At 42.6% G+C, this 20,813-nt stretch overlaps 1 protein-coding gene across 5 annotated transcripts in view; it reads right to left on the bottom strand.

Moving 5' to 3' along the window:
- Positions 1–17,434, bottom strand: part of IL15 (interleukin 15) — a 34,390-nt gene extending 16,956 nt beyond the window's left edge. Inside the window, exons 1-3 of one of the 5 annotated variants that reach the window (XM_068154046.1) lie at positions 16,856–17,102; positions 14,996–15,184; positions 9,912–10,041 (exon numbers count right to left, since the gene is read on the bottom strand). The gene's annotated coding sequence lies outside the window, so the exon portion shown is untranslated. Of the gene's footprint in view, positions 1–9,911; positions 10,042–14,995; positions 15,185–16,855; positions 17,103–17,310 lie in introns of those variants that run through there. The other 4 variants (XM_068154045.1, XM_068154048.1, XM_068154050.1 and 1 more) reach the window with 4 other exon arrangements.
- Positions 17,435–20,813: the final 3,379 nt, after the last annotated feature.

Genomic DNA, 20,813 nt, shown 5'->3' with positions numbered 1-20,813 from the left:
AGGAGAGGTTCGGAGAGGAGAGGAGAGGTTCGGAGAGGAGAGGAGAGGTTCAGAGAGGAGAGGTTCGGAGAGGAGAGGAGAGGTTCGGAGAGGAGAGGAGAGGTTCGGAGAGGAGAGGTTCGGAGAGGAGAGGTTCGGAGAGGAGAGGTTCGGAGAGGAGAGGAGAGGTTCGGAGAGGAGAGGAGAGGTTCGGAGAGGAGAGGAGAGGTTTGGAGAGGAGAGGTTCGGAGAGGAGAGGAGAGGTTCGGAGAGGAGAGGTTCGGAGAGGAGAGGTTCGGAGAGGAGAGGTTCGGGAAGAGAGGAGAGGAGAGGTTCGGAGAGGAGAGGTTCGGAGAGGAGAGGTTCGGAGAGGAGAGGAGAGGTTCGGAGAGGAGAGGTTCGGAGAGGAGAGGTTCGGGAAGAGAGGAGAGGAGAGGTTCGGAGAGGAGAGGTTCGGAGAGGAGAGGTTCGGAGAGGAGAGGTTCGGGAAGAGAGGAGAGGAGAGGTTCGGAGAGGAGAGGAGAGGTTTGGAGAGGAGAGGTTCGGAGAGGAGAGGAGAGGTTCGGAGAGGAGAGGTTCGGAGAGGAGAGGAGAGGTTCGGAGAGGAGAGGAGAGGTTCGGAGAGGAGAGGAGAGGTTCGGAGAGGAGAGGAGAGGTTCGGAGAGGAGAGGTTCGGAGAGGAGGACGAGACGAGACCAGGTTGGAAGAGACCTTCAAGATCATCATGCCCAACCTATCATCCAAACCCACCTAATCAAATAAACCATGCAACCAAGCACCCTATCAAGTCTCCTCCTGAACACCTCCAGTGATGGTGACCCCACCACTTCCTTGGGCAGCCCATTCCAATGGGCAATCACTCTGTGTAAAACTTCCTCCTAACCTCCAGCCTAAACCTCCCCTGGTGCAGCCTGAGACTGTGTCCTCTTGTTCTGGTGCTGGTTGCATGGGAGAAGAGACCAACCCCCCCTGTCTACAACCTCCCTTCAGGTTGTTGTAGAGAGCAATAAGGTCACCCCTGAGTCTCTTCTTCTTATGTTACTTTCATTGGCAAAAAAAAAAATGAGGGGTTATGGGGAAAGAGAAGTATAATCAGAAATCAAAATTAGGATCCATTATTTAAATGAAGAGGGAGTTTGTTTTCTGCTGTTTAAGCCAGGACAAAATAAGTGCCTTAAATTACTTTGAGATAAAACTGCCTCCCAGTGTTTGGATGCTGCCATACTTCTGATATGGTACCAACCCTGAGCTGCTAGGAAAAGCACTGGCAAACCCTTCATACACTTGAAAGCACGGAGGACTAGCACTAGTCCTCCACCTTCTTGGATCAACTTATAGTTGAAAAGTCGCTTTTAGTAGGTGCAATACAGAGGCTGAGTTGGCCTTCTCAGCAGTTATACATCAGTTCACTGTGAATGCTATATCTCACTCAGAATGGCAGCCAAATTATCAGTTGCTTGTTAAAGTTTTCACATATGCATAGCACATCAATTGGCATTATTGTCAAGTCATTCATCTTAGCTGGAAGAAAACTACTAGAAAACTGCTTTGTCCTCGCTACGACCCATGTATCTTGAAATGGCACACAGTTTAAAATGAGACCTGAAATATTCATGTGTCATTTAAATTATGCAAAATAATCTACAGGCATCCATAAAATCCGATGAATCTGAGAGATATTTTCAGTTACAGGAAGGCAGGAGATGAGTGGGGATTTTGTCCTTAAAAGAAGAAGAAGACAGTAAAAAGAAGGAATTGCTTCAAAAGTTTCATGAAGAGTCTCTTGGAAGTACAATCTCAGATACTTGGAGAGTGAATACATCAGTAGTGTATATGCTCTAGACATTTCTGTTGTATCAGCATACATTTTTAGTATGTTCAGGTACTGTTAGATAACCTCTAACCGAGATAACAAATGTTAGTAGCACAGAGGGGTTGAGTACAATGCCCAAGTCACAGATATTTGAGTATGGAATAAGCAAAGGTGAGTAGATTGCATCAGTTAAGTGGATACAGAAAGACACAATTTTGTGATGCATGGATGCCAGATGGATTTGTGCAGTCTGAATTGCCAACATACATCAAGACCATTAGGACTCCTGCCTGCCCAGCCCTTCAGGTCCCACAGTCCATCTGCGTAATATTCCAAGGTTCAAGCATCTACTATATCCCACTACCCTGCCCCTCATCCAGTCACCAGCCATAACAGATGTGAGGAAGGACCTCAAGAAGTTAAGGAATGACCAGAACATTTTCTGCTGTTACGTAGAAGCAGAAGCATTTCCATTTCAGAACAACAGACAAATCTTTATGCTAAGATTACTGTTACTTTTCTCACCTGCTTTGCTCCTGCTTTGCCTGTAGAGTAAGATCAATTTGATTGTATCCTGATGGGGGATCAGACAGTGTTACAAAAATAACTTTGAGAAAATAACTTCGAGAATTTCTACATAATGCAGTGGTTAATGATGAGACTTATCAGTAAAGTATAAATGGTGTCTGCCTCGTGCTTGAAGAGCTTTCCCTATTTGACACAACAAAATGAAAAACAAGGGAGGGGGGTTCCACAGTGGCTGGGAAGCAGAACTGCTGAGACTTTTGCTGTTCGTGCAGCTTAATCCCTCCTGCCAGCTGAGCACAGCTTCAAGGTAGTGTGCAAGAGAGCTGGAAGTTGGAGCACATTATGCTGCTTTAAGCCTTTGTCAAATAGAAATGATTTTCCCCAGAAAAAAAAAAAACCACCCCACCAGCAATGCAAACCTTAGACCATGAAGTTCAGCCTAAAAAAGTAAATATTGCAAACCTCACTGAGTATAACAACACAGAGGTAGCAGGCATCCCTGCAAGTGCTGAAGCCATGGGGCTGAGTTAGTCCATGCTATGATAAAGAGAGTATTTTTGTCTGCTGTCCTTCACAGACACTCAGAGAGGCAAGGAGCAGAAAAAGGGATCGGGTTGTTGGTGATTCATCATATTGCAGCCTGAGAAGGGGAGAAGCACGTGGTTCTTCTCAGCATGTCATTAATTTTAGGCTGCAGGGCTTTTCTGAATTGCAGTTTTAATTGGAATATTCTCCAGCAGGAGCCACTATTTCTGCAGTTACTCCAGCAGCTGTTTCTGGTTATTCCTGTGAGTCTCAGTACTGTCGTCTGACAATATTGTATGCCTCTTCTTGTATTCATAGAGGCTTGCCTCTTCATTCTGTTGTCTGATCCCTTGTCAGGATAAAATTAAAGTGATCTTATTCTACAGGCATGGATGGTAAGCAAAGCAGGTAAGAAAAGTGACAATAATCTTAGCATAAAAGTTTATCTGTTGTTCTGAAATGGAAAATGGTCCTCTCTAGGGAAGAGAATTTGTTCACTATCCTCACTCAGGAACTAGGGAACAGAATATGTTAATATGACATCAATTTCTCCTTAGCAACAATTATGAAGGTTGTATTTTTCATCAGGTTTGGTCTATTCCATGGATTTCCCCAATGTTCCCACCACCATCTGGAAAGCCTGAGAAAGGCCTGATTCTGGCTTGGGCTGTTGAGTTGGCTGAAGGATTGGAGAGATGGGAGCAAGGACAGAACAAGGTACATTTGCAGCCTGCCCTAATGCTGAAGGGGAGCTGTAACTCCAGAGACTTGTCTCCTTTTCTTTTTCAGAAAGGAAATAGAACAACTACCCCCTGGATTGCTTTTGCCTGTCTTGAAAGTTTCTCATAGGGAGAGTTTGCCCATGCTGTTGTAGCCTAACTTGTAGTCTTACTTCCCAGGATGGTATAATTAGAAACTTGTTATGCAGTAAATTCATAGACATGCCCATTGAAGTTGCACCCTAATTTCCATGCTCATTTCTTTTCTTTTCTTTCCTTTTCTTTTTTCTCTTCTCTTCTCTTCTCTTCTCTTCTCTTCTCTTCTCTTCTCTTCTCTTCTCTTCTCTTCTCTTCTCTTCTCTTCTCTTCTCTTCTCTTCTCTTCTCTTCTCTTCTCTTCTCTTCTCTTCTCTTCTCTTCGGACTTGGATGAATTTTAATTCTCATTCTGAAGAGTTACATGGTTAGTACTTGTCTTGAAAATAACTTTGAGATGGTAAAGGAGGAGTGCATGTGCCTGAACCATTTTTGGAGGATTTCATTTGCCCAGACCCCTTTGTAGGCCTAGAGTACAGAATAAATCTGGTTTGCAACTAACTAGGTAGAATCATAGAATTCTTTAGGTTGGAAAAGACCTTTAAGATCATCAAATTCAGCTGTTCACAGGATCACACAGGATCACAGGATGTTAGGGGTTGGAAGGCACCTCCAGAGATCATCAAGTCCAACCCTCCTGCCAGAGCAGGACCATAGAATCTAGTGCAGGTCACACAGGAATGAATCCAGATGGGTACACTCTCAAGTCTACCAGTAAATTATGTCACAGATGGTTGCAAAGGTGTTACAAAATGCTGTGTAAAATGTTATGTATACATGAGTACCTAAGAAAAGTACTGAAATCATGTTCCAAAATATAGACCTAATGTTGACTGTATTTTAAAAACAGCATTGTGTTGTCCTTCACAGAGCTGCATATCTTGAACACCAGAGGTCAAGAGTTGTGTGCGGGGAGTTCTATTCCTTTAGTGGATAAACAGGCCTAACGCTAACTCCAAACTAGCACAGTTTCATCTGAGTAAGGAACAGGCATTTCAACACCTTTCAGAGAAAAGAAAATAAATTAGCAACCAAGATCATGGCTGATTGATTTCACTTTCAAGAATGAGTGAATGAATTGTAAGTACTGATGACATTTCAGTGATCTTTTTAAACATAAATTTTGGTATAATTAGAGTGTGAAGAAAATATGAAAGTGAAGTGAATTCATGTGTAACTCTGCACACAGAGCTGACAATACATTTTGGTGGAATGACTAAACCACTTCCTTTCCTCTGAAAGACAGAGAAAATTGAGAAATGTGACATTTTGCTCAGGTCCCCTGTTGCAAGTGAGGGAGGGATGGGATCCTCTAAATCACAGCCCTTGAACTTTCAAATTCAGCTAGAGAACCTTACATTAGCAATAATTAATTGGCTAATATGTAATCTACTCTAAACTTGGAGTTCCAAATTACATAGTAAATTACTGTAGAAACTTTAAAGAGTGAAAAATTCTGTTTGTACTGGTAGCTGCTGGAATTGGTTGGAGCAAGACACTGGGTGAAGTCCACATCTCCCCCCATTAGTTAATTTGTTCTCATTTTTACATTCATGTAACTTTACATTGAAAAATTAACGTCAAGAAGAAACTCTTATTCAGCAACCCCCTTAACACCAGCCTTCTACACCACCATTTAAGAGTATGACACAACCCACAGGCTAGCAGTGGGCAGGAGGTAGTTCAGTGTGTACAGAAGCACCCTTGAGTTCACTATCCTACCTAAGGATAGGTAATCACAGTATCACAGTATCACAGTATCACTTAGGTTGGAAAGGACCTCAAGGATCATCGAGTCAAATCTGTCACCACAGACCTCATGACTAAACCATGGTAAAAAGTGCCATGTCCAATCCCCTCTTGAACGCCTCCAGGGTCGATGACTCAACCACCTCCCTGGGCAACCCGTTCCAATGACGAATGACTCGCTTGGTGAAGAACTTCCTCCTCACCTCGAGTCTAAACCTCCCCTGGCGCAGCTTGAGACTGTGTCCTCTTGTTCTGGTGCTGGTTGCCTGGGAGAAGAGGCCAACCCCTTCCTGGCTACAACCACCCTTCAGGTAGTTGTAGAGGGCAATGAGGTCACCCCTGAGCCTCCTCTTCTCCAGGCTAAACAATCCCAGCTCCCTCAGCCTCTCCTCATAGGGCTTGTGTTCAAGGCCTCTCCCCAGCCTTGTTGCCCTTCTCTGGACACGTTCAAGTGTTTCGATGTCCTTCTTAAACTGAGGGGCCCAGAACTGGACACAGGACTCAAGGTGCAGCCTAACCAGAGCAGAGTACAGGGGCACTATGACCTCCCTGCTCCTGCTGGCCACACTATTCCTAATGCAGGCCAGGATGCTATTGGCCCTCCTGGCCACCTGGGCACACTGCTGGCTCATATTCAGGTGGCTGTCGATCAGCACACCCAGGTCCCTCTCTGTTTGGGAGCTCTCCAGCCACTCTGACCCCAGCCTGTAGCTCTGCATGGGATTGCCGTAGCCAAAGTGCAGCACTCAGCACTTGGACTTGTTGAAAGCCATCCCATTGGACTCTGCCCATCTTTCCAGTCGGTCGAGGTCCCTCTGCAGAGCCTTTCTACCCTCTAACTGACTAACATCTGCCCCTAACTTGGTGTCATCTGCAAACTTGCTGATGACTGACTCTACCCCTTCATCCAGATCATCGATGAATATGTTGAAGAGGACAGGGCCCAGCACTGATCCCTGGGGGACACCACTGGTGACTGGCCTCCAGCTGGATGTGGCACCGTTCACGACCACTCTCTGGGCCCGGCCCTCCAGCCAGTTCCTAACCCAGCACAGAGTGTAATGGTCCAATCCACGGGCTGACAGCTTAGCCAGCGGTTTGCTGTGGGGGACGGTGTCAAAGGCCTTGCTGAAGTCCAGGTAGACCACATCCACAGCCTGCCCCACATCCACCAGATGGGATTTGTGAGCCTGTATATAAGTATCTCTTTTGACTGCTTCCCTGTCAAGTTCCCAAGGCCCAGCTGTTCTATTCTAACTTTTTGTTTATGGCATCTTTTCTTCCAGCATATGGAGATAACTCACAGCAAAGTGGACAACAGACAGAAATGCAGTCATTCAAAGCCATTTTGGTAATGGAAGGCTGATCTGATTTCTGGAAAGCAGACTGGCAACCTTGGTTTCCAAATTTCAGGTAATATTGTAACTACCTGTCTGTTCTGTCAGTGATACCTTTTTGAACTGATCTCTGAAAACTTCTGAAACTTCTGCCATTATCACAGGGGGGAGCAGGGTGGCTCAGCTTGGTAGTGCATCAGACCCTTAATGGGAAGGTTGTGAGTTCAAGCCTGCAGTGGGCAGTAGTGTCTTCCCTACTCTAGTCATGTGGTCTGTGCTGACAGGTTGGGCTTGATGATCTTTGAGGTCTCTTCTAACCTTAGGAATACTGAATACAGTACTCTTAGTTGACTTGGGTGCAGTAGTTTCTCAGAGTATTCTATATAACTTAAGTGACAAGATCTACAAAATGACACAAGTATCAGCCAATTCAAATCCTTGTTCATCACTAAAGATTTAAAGGAAAAGAACATTTATGAATCTACTATGTAGTGCATGATAATATGTTCTAGGTGAGTGGAAATGAGCTTCACACACACACCATAACAGGCTATTCTACTAGTTGTGCTATTTTTGACCTATCTGTACTTATTTTTCTTTTAACAGGCACAACATAGATGTTAATGGCAATATGCTAACTCTGGTTTTAGATAGCAAGCCCTGCTGGGATGGGTGTTGTCTTTTTGTTTGCTTTTCCCAGGGAAACCAGCACCAGAACAAGAGGACACAGTCTCAAGCTGTGCCAGGGGAGGTTTAGGGTGGAGGATAGGAAGAAGTTCTTCACAGAAAGAGTTATTGGCCATTGGAATGTGCTGCCCAGGGAGGTGGTGGAGTCACCATCACTGGAGGTGTTTAGGAGGAGACTTGATGGGGTGCTTGGTGCCATGGTTTAGCTGATTAGGTGGGTTGGATGATAGGTTGGACTCAATGATTTCAAGGGTCTCTTCCAGCCTGGTCTATTCCATTCCATTCCATTCCATTCCATTCCTAGCTACAACATTCACTGTGAGAAATAGCATAACATAATTCATTTAAGAGATGATAAAGTAGCAGCATAAATGCCAGGCGAAGAAACTGGCACAGATCTTTACAAGGGGAAGTGGTAGCATTGTTTTTTAAAATGTGCTGTGGCTTTGGAAGCAAACAGAATTGCTTCCAGAAACCAAAACTTCAGTTATCATGAAGGATGAAAGAGATTAAATAGGCAAGTTCTAACATTTCTATGACCAAAGGGCAAAATAAGGTTGCTTACGAAGATAGTCACACAAGCCTGTGTCTGCTTCTTGCTGCATGAGTAATGGCTTTTTATATGCTTTAAGAGCAATAGGGGAAATACTATAGTCAAAATAACACTGTCTGTATTTGTATTTGAAATGCTTAGCACAAATGGAAACCTATTTACTTGTGATGCATTTGATTTTTTTACAGGCTTAGAAGAGTAAATAACCTTAACTTGATCACAGGTGCTACAGGCAATCACTGTGAAAGGACTAGCATGTAGTAGCTTGTACCTGCACTTGAGACAGTAACTCATTACCTGCCCTGTCATTATCAACTGCCCTATCTCCAACACCATATGAGAAGTGTTAGGACCTGCTTTTTCATATGAGAACATGGGCAGGAGACTGAAAATGTAGGAATAAAGGCTTGGGGAGTTACAGTATGGTGTAGAGAGATGAGATATGATGCAGGAGATGCTAGAAGTGTAGAATAGAAAGAAGGAGGTGTAGAAGTGGGAGCACTATAGCAATGTGTAGTTTTGAAGGGCCTGTGACAGGTCCATGCAATACTCTAGATCACAATATTAGCAGTCACCTGAAGCCAGCCAACAGGTGGAAGATACTATTAGTTCCTAAGAGAGATGTTTTCTCTTTCACCCCAGTCTCCCAACACAATACAAGGAGCAGAATGGTAAGGACAAATGAAAACAAGAAACAAACCTTAAGACAAGTGGCTCAATGCATTAGAGATATTTCAGTGTGTTACAGCTAAACTCTACTCTTCACCCACCCCACAAACTGCTGCTGTCTTCTCTAATCTTCCCAACTATCCATAGGCTATGTTAGGCTACATTGATGGAGTTGAGTTCCAAATTTTTCTCCATAATCATGAGAGCTGTATTTGTCCTGCTTGTAATAAAAGCTAAGATTCTGATGTAATCACTCTGGCACTTTGTATGAATTCATATGAAGCTATGGAGTAATCAATTATTAACTCAGTTTTGAGCTGATCAACTATTTCTGTGAATTCTGCAGAAAAGCAGCTGGTAAGCCAGCAGAAAAAATGCCCTATTACAAGTTTCAAATTGAAGAAGATAAAGAAGCTTTAATCAGAGTTCACTGTAAAAGAAATCCGCCCTGTCCTAAGCAAAAACTTCACTGCCATAATTACCATGATAACTGTTTAGGAAATTCCTGTTTGGCTTTTTCTCCCCACCTGCATATTTATAGACTGGCTTTGCACAAAGTTCTTCCATCCACACTGCAGCACATTGGCAAGGAAGGCTGAGTGGGATGGAGCTGTGGAGGTGCTAAGGTGGCAGGACTATGTGCACAGCAACTTCCCTGGAGCCCTGCCATGGGTGAGGACCCACAACTGGAGCTCTGTTTTTACCTCCATGGAAAGGTACTATGAAGGCAACTTATGGTTTCTGGAATCATCTAGAAAGTGAGCTGGGGAGATCTGCAGAGTGGTGCAGAGTTTTCAAGGATTTCCCTGCTGTATGAAATACCCTTTGGAGAGTCAGGGGTTACAGCTTTGCAATGCTGTTAAAGATCAACTAGACCTAGGCAATAAGGGCAGGCAAAAGGGAGAGTCTGCTAGAACTTGCTCTGCCACAAACTGTGCAAAACACACATGTAAACAAACAAACAAAACCCACAAACCCAACAGCAGCCAACCAAACAACTAAAAACCAAACCAAACCAAGCAAGCCAAAAACTTCAAAGCCCCAGATCTATTTTCTGTCTAATTCTGATAGTGAGTAACAGGGAGTGGAAAAAGCAAAGCAGAAAATGGTAGGGTGCTAGTGATCTCATCTAAAATACTGAAAGTGTTTCCAAGCCTTAAATTTGCTGTACTACCTCATTTCCTTCTTGGGCTATAAAATAACATTAAGAGCTTTGCTGAAATTTCCTGAAATGTCCTGTTGTGTAAGTGACACTCACCTGACTCTCCAGCCTGCTCAGTGTTTCAGCAGAGTTTCGTCTTGGCCACGCCGTCCACAGCATCTTGCCTGCTGGAGCATTACTCGGAACAGAGTCACAGCATCTGGATCAGGAAAGGATGCTGCAGGACCTAGATGTGGAAGGAGTAAGTATATACAGTGTTGCAATAGAGCACTGAGTAGCTCTCAGACCATTCAAAGCAGGAAGTTGTTGGAATTTCACAAATAACTCTGGCAAGCTCCCTCTAAAATGGCTAAATTAATGGTAAATATAAGACAGACTTTTTTAGAGGGCTATTTTTTAGATAACAGACTCATCTTTCAGTGCTGCAAGATAAGGGGGATTTCCCTCTGGAAAATGTCATCAAAGAGTAATTTTTGTGACTTCTCATACACTCACAAAGAGGTTTTAACCCAGGTAGCTGGTCTTAAAGTCATTGATGTCAGTATAATTCTGGATTTTATAAGGGGTTGGAAGAATTCCTCTAATTACCAGAGCACAGCATGGCACTTCTTTTTAATAGTTTCCTTTGTGTAGAGACAGTCCAATCCAGCTATGTGGACTTCAGTCCTCTCCTATTTTATAATAGAAATTAAGCAAACCATATGGAACCACTTTCTGGTCAGCAGCAATCCATTATATCACTTCCATTTAGCAGTGTTCTCATAGTAAGGATCATGGCAACTGTCTAACCAATATGTTTGCCTTTTTGTTGCCTTTTTACAGATGACATAATAAAATCCAACCAAAATGTTTCCCTTCTGTATTAGATTTTGGTTTCTTTCCCTGATTCACTTTCAACTCTTGCAAGTGTTGGGGCTGGAGAAACAAGCAAATCTTTGTTCAAGCAACTGGCAAGACCTTGAGGAGATGCAGCAAGACACGATGATGACATGCTGATGGAACAGTTTCTTTGGGCATCATTAGTATTTTAATAAGAGGAGCCCCAGTGCAATCTGCAAGGAAATAGGCTTGTGAAGGGTGCTGCCTGCAGAAGTTGTGAAAGGTCCATCCTCAGAGGTATGAAAAAAACCTAACAACGTTAAAAACCAACCAGGCCTGCAGCAAACTGCTCTGATGTTGAAGTTAGCGCTGCCTCACTTTGAGGGCTGAACGAGGTGACCTGTAGATGCCTCTTCTGATGTAAATGATTCAACTAAATTAGGCCTTGAATTGAAAAAATGTGATGGAGAGAGGCAGAAATACTCAAAACACACCCAGCTGTGTGACTGCATAAGCATTATTTTCTTAGAAAATTAAATTTAGCACTAACAGTTTCAAAGACATGGGCTGGGAACACTGTCCTGTTTCTATATATATATATAAGTGGGCTATTTTCTGCAGGTTGTTTTAGTGCTTTCTGCATCTGGGTCTCAAACAATAAGGCTTTCTTTCAGTTTGGTCAAGCTGAAATTGTTAGAGCTCAGATTTTCTACACTGAATTACTTCTTCAGCCTGCTGATTTTCTTTTAAGTTCCATTGAGTGTCCTTCAGTCATTTCCTAAACAAATTAGCAGAAATACACAGTTCTTTCAAACAACAAAAATGTTTATATCCATTTAATTAAAGCTGTGCTTTTTAGCAATGTGGTCAACTCTAGTAGCCTAGAAAACTTTCAGAAACTCGGCCAAGACATGAGTGGCTTAGGTTACATAACTATGGAAGAGAATTGCTGGCACCAGGTAGTTGTCTCCAGCAGTCTCTTCACAAGGAACTCCATGCCAGAGCTTCAGAGGCAAACAAAAATCTTTGTATGAAAAATAAAACAAAAAGAAAACAGCTTAGTGCAGGAACAGTGAAGCAGAGGAACAAAAATCAGTGATGCTGCTGGTGCACAGCAGTGGAATTTAAGTAGTATGACGGAAGGGAGAGCAGAGCAAATAATTAAGACAGGGTGGAGGTGAAAGGAAGGTTAAAATGTTGAGCGTAGCAGAAGTGGGAGGATTTATGAACACTAAAGCATATTCTCCACGAGAACTTGAAACTCAATCCTGTGCTCACTTCTTTACCATGAATTTATAATTTTTAAAAGGTATTAAATCTTTACAGTATGATGTAATGGTTTCCTTTTTTCTTTCACAGGTTTGAAGAACAAAATGGATTCTGTTCACTGAATGAACCAAGCTACCAGAACAAACCCCTCTGTATTAAAGTCCTTATTTGAAGAAGGATGATGTGTAGAAAAGGAGTCAGACCACAGAAGAAAAAAAACCATGAGTTCAATGAGGAAGGAAGAGTCCTGTCCTTGCCTTCATCTCACCATCTCCCTATGATTTGGGCAAGTTCCTTAACCTGAACTTTTCATAAGTGGGAATCATTTCTCGGTTCCATCCTACAAGAAATCCTCACTGTATGCTGCTTTCTACATCTGCCCTTAGGGTGAAATGCTTCATGCTTCTCAAGCATATATTTCTAGTTGTTCTGGTCAGCTAGATCTGATCCAGGTTTTTCCAGTGCGGGTGTCACAGCCTGAAGAAATGAGTGCCCTCTACAGAGCTTAGTTCAAAAAAGCATCAAGTTCTCCCAGCTGTCTGTGTTTACATACAGTGCCCACTACATGTGAAAACAGACAGTCCTAGGGAATGCTAAATGTCTGAATAAGCCATCCCCATGTCTCACATACTGCACCCAAAATCACTAGGTTCTTCTACTCTTATTCCATTTGTAAAGCAAAAGTCTCATCTTCTTATCCTTCAGGAATTTTGTGAAAAATCAGCTAATTCATATTTAAGAAGCAATTGAATACAATGCTGATAAGTGCCCTAAAGAGAGGGGCAAAAAAAGGGTAAAATTAATTATTCTGGATTTACAATATGATTCAAGGAATGTGAAGCAAATCAGACATGAAGCCATACAAAACAATACATGAAATACAGAATATCTGCTTTTCCATCTTTTTATTTGCACATATATATTCTAGCTGGTATAAAACCACCTTTCTTGTGCCCACATAACTAGTTGCTATAAGATGCAGTCTAACTAAGGCTGTAGACCTTTCTTTATTAAGTAAGAAAGATTTTATATTAAATAAAAAGGGGTGAAAGCAGGCTGTAAGCACCAAGGCAGCATGTAACCCCCCAATCTGAAGACATTTGCCACCACCACCACCCAGTGATGGTCTGCACAGGGCAGGCTGACACCTGGAATCCCCAAGCTGAGGAAAAAGGACCAGCATAATCACAGGTGGGCTCCCAGTGCCACCCTCCTTCCCATCACTTCTGCTGCGCAGTGCATGGCAGCCCTGAGTACAAGTGTTCACGTTAACTCTAGTATCTGAACTAAGCCAGCCTCAGGAGTGTGAAACAGTATTTGAGCGACTTACCCTGCAAAGAAGCAGCACAAAGGAAAACTTCACCTGGTAACTACATCATTGCCAACATACGCTGGCAGGAAAGAGACCTTAGCTTTTGGGTTTCTGCCACAAGCAGAAGCAAGAGCTACTGTGATTCCAGTCTGTCTGTTCTTAAAAACACACTCTATGCACTTGTTTTTAGCAGATATGCAGATGTCTGTCATTTCAATGGCAAACTGAGCTGGGTGACTCAGAGGAGAGCCAGCCTACAAACAGATAATTAGTTATTTTTGAGCAAGTGTGCTTAGGTTGATAGCTTTTACAGTCAGTAAAAGCTGCAGCTTTCAGAGGTCAGGCACATCGATTTCCATCTTCCTGCAGTACCTTTCTTTAGTACTGGAAGCATAGGTGAGGTTCCTACTTCTCTTTGCAGGAAGACAGAGACTGGCACTTTGTCACTTGCCCGAGATGCATGCACGCATCTCAGGCAAGTGACATATTCTTCCTTAGCTAATGCAGCATCAAAGAGGCCACAGAGTTCATGCCTCATTTCCCCTTATATTGGTTGCAGGACTGATATGATGTTACCAATAATTGACAACATGTTAAGATGGTATTTAAGATATGTGGGGAGAAACCTTGTCCATGTTGTTACTCCTCTACATAAAATGGGTCTTCTACTGCACAAGTTGTTCACAAGCTCACCAGCGCAACAACTCCATTGTCATACTTTGCATCTGCACAAACAGGATCTGTGGCAGACAGTGACCTGACATCACCAATGAACTCAAGTGCTTTCTCCAGCAGAGGCAATAAACTTTTTGACACCGCCCTTATTTATAGCTTAAACTCTTGGGAAGACGATCACAAAGCACTTGACATTCGCAGCCTTCTGGCAAAGACTGCAGCCAGGGAAAGCTGCAGTGGGAATCATTTTTTGGCTAGTGCTTTGGAATGTGGCAATCTCTCTGCTCAAATTATAGCCAATAAATTTGCTTCAGCTGGGGATTTGTTTACCAAAAGGCACCTTTAAACATTTGATAAACTCTAGTCATGGGAGGGATGTTTTAGCAACTTCAGTATAAGATGTTTTTAGCTGTCACAGGGTGGAACCCTTCTAGTCACAGGATTTTTTTTTCTAAAGCAGGCTCTCAGAAACAGTTCTTCAGTGGTTAAAAAAAGAAAAACCAGCTTTTTTTTTTTTGGGGGGGGGGGAGTGAAGAACTTGTAATCATTGGCCCTAGAGTTAATTGATAAACCATTAAACAGTTAAGTAGTAATTTATAGCAGCTATAATGGCAACGATGTCTGAGTGATCACCCTATGCCACCACTAAAGACGTATCTCATCTATTAGAACATGAAATACTGTAAGATGGTTTGTAATGATGCATATATCTTGGTACCTGCTGATAATAACCTATCACCAAGGACAACAGTTTAATTATATAGTACATCTCCTGCTGGCTTCCAAATATTTCTGCTGCTCTTCACTAATTTCTTAGCTTAAAAAAAAGAATCAATCTCCTTATTTTACACTAGCGCATTAATTTATGAATGGAAGATGGAAAGCTTTTATTAGCTGCTGAGGCGCCTGAATTCTATGTGTTGTCATCACGATACAAAAACCTAGCGCCAGTTGCCCACAAATCATGATGGATAATGGGCCAGAGAACAGGTGAAAGATGTGAAGGAGATCCCAGACTAAACTTCTCTGAGATGTGGAGAGTATTATCTCCAAGGTGGCAGTCATACCTGGCCAAGCAGCATCTCTGCCTATGCTTATACAGTACCTTGGATGAAATACCTTTCTCTTATAGGCCTTTCTTCATGTGTGTCCTGAACGTGTTCCCTCATCTTGGGAAACGCAGTGGCCCAGCATGAGCAGAGGAATCTTCAGTATACAGGAACCTTTGAGGTGAGCAGCAGCAGCTACGGTTCAGTGTTTGGCACCATGTGCTCTGTCTGCCTGTTGACCCTGTCTTAGGAAAGGCAGGACATGGTTCCAGCGGTCAGTCTCCCTCTTGCACTCTCTGATACCTGTCAACCTCTTTGCCTCCTCCCAGAGGTCTGTCACTACATAAAGGAGCTCCTCCAACTGAGCACACCTCGCACTGGTGCAGCACACCCTGCTGCCTGGCACCTGGGTGACTGCATACACCCACCAGAGCTCTGATGGACAGTGGCATCAGCCATGGTGGATGCAGAGTTTAAACAAGTCATGGCTTTCTGCCAGGTGGGTACCGTTGCTCCATAGCTGAGCTGGCAGAGCTTCAGCACCCTGCCTGCCCTGACATGCAGTCTGCCATGCCCTGGCTGCTAACAGTCCCTCAGGGCTTCCTTTATACAGTCCCTCAGGGCTTCCTTTATACTGGTGAGAGACCTTGCTGGAAGGCTGCAGCTGGTGGGGCCAGGAGTTTCCCCAGAATTTCTCCAGGTTCAGGAACCCTGCCTTTGCACCACACTGGAGGCTCAGCTGCAGATCCTGCCAGCACCAGAGCTGCTCACCTCCTTATAGTGTTGCATTCTAAAGAGATGTCAAAGCTGAACTTTATTGTTTTATCTCCCAGAGTTAAAACTATTGTGACAGAGCATAAAGCTATACTGCATGTTCTTGGAGTTTGGAACAGCCCAGCAGGCTCCCAAAGAATGAATATCATCAAACTTCTATTGATCTGTAAACATCAATCCTTTATACTAAGTTGATCTATAATTAAGTATCTCCTTCCAAGATAAAATAACCAAGTGATGGCTTTCCATTTATCTAATACCTGTCAAACAAATTAGTAATTGGAAATATAAATAAACACATTCATAAGAGGCAAAGCAAGTGCTGTGCTGTTGACTATTTGGAAAATAGAGCAAAACAGATTGTGGCAAATATCATCAGGAATTTGTCCTGTAATATCAGACTCTTTTAAACCCAAGCAGCACAAATAGACCTGCTGATACAAAAGGAATCACAAGGTAGTGGTTGTGCATGGTGAGGATTTCTTGTTACTGGGTTTTTCAGAGGTAATTTTGCAGGTTTTGACAATGCAGTCCTTCACAGTTTGCTGCCCCACACACCTTTTTTCCTCCTGCCTTTTGGTTTAATCAGGTGGAAAGTGGTATTTTAACAATAGGTTCATAAATACATTTGCTTACTCAGGTTCACTGATGCCTAATTTCTCCCTATTAGCTGCCTGCAGCTGTAATACCTGTGTCACTGGTTTTCAGTGGGATTCCACTTGGCTGCAAATTTTCAGTTCCCTGCCTGCATTTAATGCACTTTCAAGTGTTTACACTAAGATGGTAAATAACTTTTCTCCCAGCTTTTTCTCTCTGTCCTTGCAATGTTAACTAGGCTCATAGCAGTATCTTTTGCTCCTCATTTTTTGCTGTGTGAATTTGTTAGAAAGCAGTGACAAATTTTCACTGGCTAGCAGCAATTCTCCCTACTGTCTGCTCCCTCAGACGGCAGACAGAGAAACAGGTGCCAGCTACAAGGTTAAATACACCACTTAAACATAGTCTATTATATTTATAGTAACTCTTATGAGACCATTTTTTAAAACCTTAAATGGAAGCTAAGCAGTATGAGTTCCCTCGTCTTTTTTTCATACCAGAAAGAAAGAGAAACAAGAGAGTGTAAAAAGTTGTAAAATACTCACAAATCTTGGAAGAGCTGCGCAGCAAGTGGGCACAAGAGAAGTCAGGATAAAGTTTGCAGAAGTGACAGCAGCAGAATGCTCCACCCCGTCCTCTGCTCTGTTTTACTTTCAGTTGTTATGCAGTAACAGAGGAGTGACCCAGTGTGAAAATTACTCTCACCACAAATAGCAGAGGTTTCCCACTGCCATTCCTAGAGCAATTTTCAAACTTGGGGAAAAAAAGGCAGAATAAACATGGGGGAAGTCACGTGCTCGTGATCTAGAAGGCAGGCAAGCGACTCACAAACACGCAAGGCAGCAGCTTGCTGTCCCGAGCAGTGGCATTTATGCATGTTACCTCTTACCTCTCCAGACGGAGAAGAAAACACACAATTTCTGCCCTTGGCACTGCAAGGTCCCTTCCCTCTTGTAGCTTAAGTATATCCTTCCAACCATAGCTCAGAAGACTTGCTTACCTTGGAAGCAAACACTGTAGCTTTATGCTGTAACTTGTCCTCTTCACAGCCTGAGCGGTTTTACTGGGGCAGCCTCCACAGGAGGCAAATAGAAGTTGCCACTCCGGGCAACACCAAGAAAAAGAAACATAGGCAGGGAAGAGGGTTGTCAGGACAGGAAAGAGCTCCTCTGAAAGGCATACCTCCTGGTTTGCTGTGGGACTACAGGGAGGTGTCATAGGTCCATGTGAAAAGAGGATCCTTATTGAGAAGGAGCTGAAAAATTATTCCACAAATTCCACTGAACTCCAAAGCTGTGGACTTTAGCTGTTAATAAAAGTGAGGGTTTAGTACCTATGATAATCACAGGACATGACAGCTCTAATCCTAAAGTCCAGCTTAGACACCTCATGAGGAAAACCTTTCTATCCTGAGCTAAACTTTAATATCCTGAAGATAAGGCTCAGCAGCTCCCTAGAGTACCCTCATGTTTCCAGGAAACATCACTTACCTATGTAAAGGTCGTGTGCTCCAGAGCCTACAGTGAAAATGGTATTTCCTCTCTGTGCATTCTTCATTTTGCCCTCTTCTCTATTTTCCTGGGTGCTAGCTGTTATTCTTTGCTACCACACTCTGTGAGGTGGTAAAAATATTCTGCAGCTAAGTGAGAGGAGTTTAGAAGTGCCTCTGTCTCTTTACAGAAGAAGAGATGATTCTCTGGAGTTAGGCATTTCCTTTTTGTTTATCAATGAAACAACTTTTTTTTTTTCAGGATTGCTCTCTAGGAAGCCTGGTGAACAATAGCACTTAGTTCCCTGTGCTGGGAGATTTTGTTACACCCAGACTGAGAAAATTACTTAAGGATTTAAATAAGCCTTCTGTATCTTGACCAACCATCTTACAACAGAGAGAAACAAAGACTGGAACTGAGTGTTTCCGGATGACAAATTCGTTACACGCGGCAGCTTGCTGCCATTTCTCAGCACCTGTGTACACTGTACTGCTGGCCCAACACTTGGGGCCAGCATTCGTTCTGCTGAGACAACAGGGAAAAAGCAGAACTCACAATTTCATGCTGTCAAGGGAGTCTCAGCTATCTTACAGATAGTCTGTGTCTCCAGAAAAGCAGTAGCTACACACACAGTCCTTGTACTCTGTCTCAGTATAGAGTGTTAATACCACATTTTAAACATTTGTGCAGGCATGGGGGGACAGATCTGCTTCAACTGGCAGCTGTCAGAAACCTAGGTAGGATTTGAAAGAGAAAATAAAAGCACAGACTTGGCTGGAATTCTTGCCTGAAGGGAGTACAAAGCTACCCGTGAAAGGGAGGTACCAGGACTGCCGGAAAAACCACTAGCCTAGGTAAATATTTAAACCAAAGGACCATACTCCTCTATTAAATGTATTGTGATAGAAGGGCACTTCTTTTAAGAGAAAAAAAAGCTGTCACAAACACCTCTGTTTCTTCAGTTCAGAGAATAAGAGTAAATTATTTGAAGTATACCTGTGAGTGTATGCTTGTATTTGGACTTTGCTCTCTCACATTTGTCGCTGGCTAGAAGTGAAAGGAAATGGATTGTTTACCATTTATCTTTCCTTTTTGATGTGATACCTTGGCTTGACTATAATTTGTCAGAACTTTCTCAACTGGGAAAAATGTATAAGCAAACAGCCAAAACAAGCACACGAAATGTTAGGCGTTCACAAATACCATTCTGTGGGAACAGGGGAAGAATCCCTCATTTTTTTCATTACTTTCTGGTGTTCTTTGAGCACTGCAAAATTGAAACACTCTCTATAGAGTGGATTTATTTTCTTTTTTAACTATCTGGGTTTATTTTTTAATTATTTTTTTTTTCTTTAATTTGCTAGAATTGCTGAAGTTAAAATATATCAACTCCTAGCTTAATAGAAAATCTGGTCCCAAACACTGCAGTAGCTGCATATAAAAATGATGCAAGTGTCAGTATGCATTACATTACAAAAGGGTGGCAATATCACCTGGACTCTCTCAAAATTTAATTCTCATTCATTTTCTTAATTACACAAAAATATGCTTCCTAATTACACCAGGGATGTTTTATAGTCATCTAAACACTGCTAGACACATCAAGGTGTTTATTTACAGCATAAATTATTCTCCTACTCTCCTGCGAGCAAAATATCCTCTTCTAATATATGCAAGTTTCATTTATAGTGGACACAGGCTATTTGGCAAGATATTGGCAATTACTCTCACTAATGAGCTACTAAATTGTAATTTAGTATCATAAGGGCAGTGACAAAGAATGTGAATAACCTGCAAACAGTAAAGTGAATCATGCAAATGGCAAAGTGAAAGCAGATGCATGAGCTTCAGCTTGAAAATAAAAGGATAACTGAAAAAACTGAAACGTGACCATCCTGGTTTGAAGCAGCATTGCCCCCAGGTGTTTTGTGTGGCTGCACAGCAAACAACAAGAAGTTTGAGTTGGCTGTGCTGTTAAAAGTTTGCCTGTGCTCTCATTAAATTAAGTCATTTGGAGTTGGTGTTGCTGAATGCAAGGAGAGGAGGCATTGCCACAGGAGCAAGAATGGAGAATCATAGAATCAATAAGGTTGGAAAAGACTTCAAAGATCATCTAGTCCAACCTGTCACCCAAGACCTCATGACTAGTAAACCATAAGAAATGGGAGGGAAGGTGTTTAGACAAATATGCTGTGTTTTCTGAAGCTAGTCTGGGGAAAAAAATGGCAGTTCTTGTAGAGCTAAATCCCTTCAGGATGGCTCCTGACTGACCCAGCTGAGAGCCGGCTATCTTTGCTGAATTTCTGAATGCTTAAAGATGGGCTGCACTACAATCTTCTCACTTACTGTCTCAGCATCAGTCCTTTTATTAAGTAACAACCTGAAATGGAGGTCAGCTCTGACAAGACATCATGCTCTGATCAGCATAATGGCTGTTGCTTTTAATGAATTACAAAAGTTTTAGACAGCCTGAACCCAAACATACAGGAAGATGCAGAGGACAGTAATTGCAATTTGTGTAGTGTCTCTTCCTGAGTGCTTTTTTCTTCTGGTGTTCCTGCTGTGTTTGAAGTTTTGCTGCAAGGCTGAGCTACTATATTCTCAATTATCAACTTCATGAATTTCTGCATAAGAAAATGAAAGACCTGATGTTTTCTTCCTCTAGGTGACAGAGTAGATATAAGCTTATAAGCAAGTGCAATTTTGACTCCTCTCACTCCCTATGTGCAGCCTAATCAGCTAACTTCAGAGGAAACAGCTTTCTGCCTCTGAAGAGTCACATCCCAGTCATCCCAGGAGGATTCACCATTGCTGCATGTTTTCTCAGCTAAGGTGAGTTTTGATTCTAGTGATGGTGGCTATCAGCAGAATCCATTACTCCTGAGCAGGAAAGGACAGCGGGGAACTTGTATGATAATGGACTGTGTCTTGTTTGATAATGGAATCTGCCTTTGATATTTGATAAGAGAGTGCATTTCTAGAAATTACAGTCTTCAGCAAACCATACATGTAA

The sequence above is a fragment of the Melanerpes formicivorus genome, unplaced genomic scaffold (genome assembly GCF_026170545.1).
Source record: "Melanerpes formicivorus ecotype bairdi unplaced genomic scaffold, bMelFor1.0.p_v2 SCAF_27, whole genome shotgun sequence".
Taxonomy (NCBI): domain Eukaryota; kingdom Metazoa; phylum Chordata; class Aves; order Piciformes; family Picidae; genus Melanerpes; species Melanerpes formicivorus.
Note: the sequence above shows the minus strand (reverse complement) of the source record. Positions and strands in the feature narration are given on the sequence as shown.